The 4,688-nt window shown below is 44.5% G+C and overlaps 1 protein-coding gene across 1 annotated transcript in view; it reads left to right on the top strand.

Moving 5' to 3' along the window:
- NEDD9 (neural precursor cell expressed, developmentally down-regulated 9) overlaps window positions 1-4,688 on the top strand; it is a 113,585-nt gene that overhangs the window by 61,963 nt on the left and 46,934 nt on the right. The gene's annotated exons all lie outside the window — the stretch shown is intronic.

The raw sequence follows: 4,688 nt of genomic DNA, 5'->3' as shown, positions 1-4,688 counted from the left end.
TCCCTCCCTCCCCCCTTCCTTCCTTCCTTCCCTCCCTCCCCCCTCCTTCCCTCCTTCCTTCCTTCCCTCCTTCCCTCCTTCATCAAGCATGTAAGTACCTGACACAGAGATGAACAAGATACCACCCTGTCCCTCTGGCGTTCACCTTAAAGCTGGGGCAACAGAGATCAACCAATATTATGGTACAATGTGGAAAAGCCTTATAAGAGGACTGTGTTCCAAGTACAATGGGGGCATAGTCAAAGGGAGGGAGGAATTTGTTCTGAAAGGAGGAGGTGGGCAGAGTGGGGGCTGTTGACAAGGAAGCACAAAAGCGTTAGTGTTGGGGCTCGGCTTCATAGCCAAAGTGAGAAGGAAGGACGCACGAGGCAGAGGAACCCATCTGTGCAAAGTCAGGATAGTACAACTGGGTCTTGGAATTGGTGAGTCCCTCCTGTTTGGCTGGAGTGTGGGATGAGGGGGACGGGGGTGGGAGAAGGTGAGGCCAGAAAGGAAGGGTGGACTCAAATCACAGTCCACGCCAACGTCTGCAGATTTCGTTTTTAAAGGCATTGAAGTGTCCCTAGAGGTTTTTAATCATAGTAGCCACATGCTCTGCTCTGTACTCTAGAAATTAAACAGGTAGCAACGTGGAATACAGATTTCCAGCAGGGAAACTACAAAGGAATGACTGGAATAGATCAGACAAGAAAGACAGAGGATGGACCTGGAACACTGATTGCTGCTATGAGCCAACCTGGAGGCACCCTGTGTGAGGCACCCAGCCCTCGTAGCAGCCGTTCTGTGTCTGCCTCAGAGGGGGCTGTGCTAGATCCCCCAAGGTCACTTCCTGCCCTCACTTGTTCTGACTTTGCCTTTACTCTTCGAGAGCAGCCACATGGGTTCCTCCCGCGTTGTGCATAGGTGAATCTCTTCCTTCTAGCATCCACTTGATTTTTAGGCTATAGCCATGCCCATGGCTGCTGGAAAATCATTTGGACGGCACCTGGTGCCATATTCCCCTCGTTCCTGCCTGCATCGGCGTCTGGGGAGATAGAGCCCTTGGTAGACAAGTAGGCAGGTGGGAAGGTGGGAAGGCTGACATGCCGACAGAGTGATGGTGAGCACAGGGGAGGACCCGAGCCCCAGCGCCCTGGCCCATTTTAGGAGGCTACCCATGGGGGTAGGAGGGCGGTCCCATAAATCAATTGACAGTGTTTATATAGCATGGATTAAACAGTAATTTTGCATCCAAAAAGCTCAGGTAATAGATGGGGATGGGGCTGTTTTTCTATTCAGTGAATTTGTGTTTCCCCAGAGGGCTCTGAGGGAAACATATTAAATGACTAAGTACTAATAAAGTAGCTAAATACTAATAAAGTTGTTACTAAATATGAATAAGGTAACGACTATCTGCATTATATAAGCTGCGTTAAGACCAGAGCTCAATATTTTAACTAACAGCCTGCTGCCCTTGAGTATTTAAACAAAGGGTAAAAACACAGAGAAGTGATCACATCATTCTCTGCTCAAATGAAGGCTCCAGTGCCTTCCTGTGGCAATCAGGAGAAAATCCAACTGCTATCATCTACCTGTCTGAGTCTCTTCTGCCCCCCACTGCCCCCCATCACAACCCCTATGCCCAACTCCAGCACCTTGGCTTTTGTGCTGTTCTTTTTTTTTTTTTTTTTTTTACAAATAGTTTATTGTCAAATTGGTTTCCACATAACACTCAGTGCTCATCCCCACAAGTGCCCTCCTCCATGCCCATCCCCCCCTCCCCCCACATCCATCAGTCCTCAGTTTTTGTCAGCATTCAAGAGTCTCTCATGGTTTGCCTCTCTCCCTTTCCCCCACCATTTCCGCCCTTCTTCTCCCCCTTGTTCCTCCGTCAAGTTCCTCCTAATCCTCCTATACGTGCAAACATATGATATTTGTCCTTCTCTGCCTGACTTATTTGTGCTGTTCTTAAACACACCAACCACATTTCTACTCCAGGCGCTTTCCTCTATCTGGAATGTTCTACTCCAGGCACTTTCCTCTATCTGGAATGTTCTTTCCCCAGATCTTTGAATGGATCCCTCATGACCTTCAGATTTCTGCTTCAATATTACCTCCTTAGAGGGGCTTATGTGATCACGCTCTAAAATATGACATCTTACCACTTGCCAACCCTTATCTGTTTCTGTCTAGCAGTTTTCCCTGCTTAATGTTAATTCATGGCATTTAGCGTTCCAAAACTGTATTACATATTCGTTTAATTATTGCCCTCCACTCCCAGTAAGGCGTAAGCTCCATGAAGGTAGGGGTTTTGTCTGGGCGGCTCCTGTATCTTCACTCTCTGGAACAGTACCCAGCGTGTGGTAGGTGCTAAATCGATATTTGTTAAATTACAAAGCTGTCCTGCGAAAGAAGCACCCAGATGATGGCATTCCTCTGCCTTGTTCTCAACGCTTACCACACTTAAACTATTGACAAGAGTCTAGCAGTAATAATGACTATAATTAATATAATAATTAAGTAAATACTAATGCTTACAAGACATATCATGTAATAATGTCATATAATATGGTAATAAAATAATATATGATCCATTTAATATTAAAATAATCATTAATAATGAAACATTAATAAGTGAACATTTATTAAGATCTTAATAATAGCTATCATTAATATAATTAACTAAACATTAATGCTTACAAAGCATATCATAATAATGTCATATAATATGGTGATAAAATAATATATGATCCATTTGATATTAAAATAATCATTAATAATGGAATATTAATAAGTGGAAATTTATTAAGATCTTACTATGTGCTGGTAGTATTAACTTCTATCTATACTATCTCATTTAATACTCATTATAACCTAGCAGGTAGGTATTGTTATTTTCTCCATGTCACACTTCAGGGCACCAAAAGCAAGAAGTTAAGAAATTTGTTGAGACTCTCAACCCAGTTTACTCCACTCCAGTGTGACTATTGCTGATCCAAAGTCCCCTGAAATGAACTTCAGGTAGATTTTAAGTGCCTACTGAACAGGAGAGAAGCAGGAAAGCAAGAGGGCCACTTAGTATGATTTAAACTTTCTCGCTAGAGAATGAAATGACAAAAAGTGCTAGCAAATGCTTTGGGAAACTGAAAGCATTTGGGGTGAGATCGTGTTCACCTATTCAATGGTACTCATCAAACAAAACAGAAAGCGGATTCAGCCCTACTGCTTAGGAAGCCAAAGGAATGTTATCTAGATCTTCTGGAGGCCACGAGACTCATCTTACAGACGGGAAGAACTTTGACTGATCCAGGGAGACACCAAAAACAATTTCCTGCAAACTAATGACTCGCCCATAAGATGGTGGGACAGTTAGGAAGATCCTTGCAGTACAATAAATATGCTGCACGCTTAATTTGTCTTCAGAAAGACCTTGCAAAATCACTCGGGCTTATTTTCACTCCAAGGCTAAATGAGGAAAAGCAAAGTCCAAGCTGAGGCCCGAAGGGTGTTACCAAGCTCATTATAACCAGTGGGGGGAGGGGTCAGGTCCAAGGAGTCAGTGCCATATTAAACTGTGATCTGGAGCCTTGTCTCTGGAAAGTACTTTTGCAGGGTAGCTGCTCCTGTTCTTTTTGTTTGGATCATAAAAGTAAAAATTCGATCCACTGGGAATGGGGGGGAGGGGAATCAAACCGATTCTGATCCAACTAGGTCAGGAAAAAAAATAAGAGCTGATTTTTCCATCCAAGTTATGTAGTCTGCTTGGAGCCCATCCCACTCAGGGACAGCTATTGTCTGAATCACCGAGTCTCAATCCTGAGACCCAGTGAAAAGGAATTTTCCCCTCTATCCGCTTCATCCTTTAGAAGAGTCGCTAAAGGTGACCGTTTCTGTCTTCTCCTGGGTGATCTCTTTCTCTATAGAAATCATGAGGCTGAAACGAATGTTCTGTGCTTCAGTGGAGAAACTGGTCTTTTAAACCAGCCTTCACAAACGGTGGACATTTTTTTTGTTCCCCCGATAATAAGTGTTGGTGGGTTAATGGGTCACCTTCAGGAGAGAGGTCAGAAGGAAAACACTGCAGTGTTCAAAGCTGGAGCCAGCAATGCCAGCCATCAAAGAACACAGTCCTCAGTGGACAGCGATGATGTATAGGGCGTGCACTGGCCAGCCTCATCTAAGAGGTCACATCTAACCTTTATCCTCAGCAAAGCCAGAGAAGATCACTGAATGTGGCTGACACTCAACCCTCCCGAGGCCCTGGTGAGAAGCCGGCTAGGAAAGCCCTGGTGCCTATGCTAGCAGAGTTCCTTTTCACAGGGAGAATTGTATTCTGGCTCCTCGCAGACTGACGTTGCAAGTACTTTGAACATTGAAAAGAACAAAAAAAGCAAACAGCCACAAAAAAGGGGAGGGGAGGGAGGAGAGAAAGAGAGAGAGAGAGAGATATCAGCAGGGGTAGTTAGTAAAAAGGGGCCTGGAGACAGAAAACCTTTTGTTTCCCGAATTCGTTTCATGTAGAGATGGGGAGGTGAATGGCTTTGAAATGAAATGGGTTTATGAAGGAGTTGCTAGGTCACAGGAAGCACGACTGTCAGACTGCTTTGTGAATTCAGCTTCTTTAAAACTTAGGTTAATCTTAAAGAGAACTCCCTTTCCCGGGGCTTTTGGGGCGGGGGGAGTTGTGGGGATGGGGGGGAAAGCTGGAG

This window comes from Crocuta crocuta, unplaced genomic scaffold (genome assembly GCF_008692635.1).
Source record: "Crocuta crocuta isolate KB4526 unplaced genomic scaffold, BGI_CrCroc_1.0 scaffold24, whole genome shotgun sequence".
NCBI lineage: Eukaryota > Metazoa > Chordata > Mammalia > Carnivora > Hyaenidae > Crocuta > Crocuta crocuta.
The sequence above is the reverse complement of the archived record's forward strand: the minus strand, read 5'-3'. Positions and strand labels throughout refer to the sequence as shown.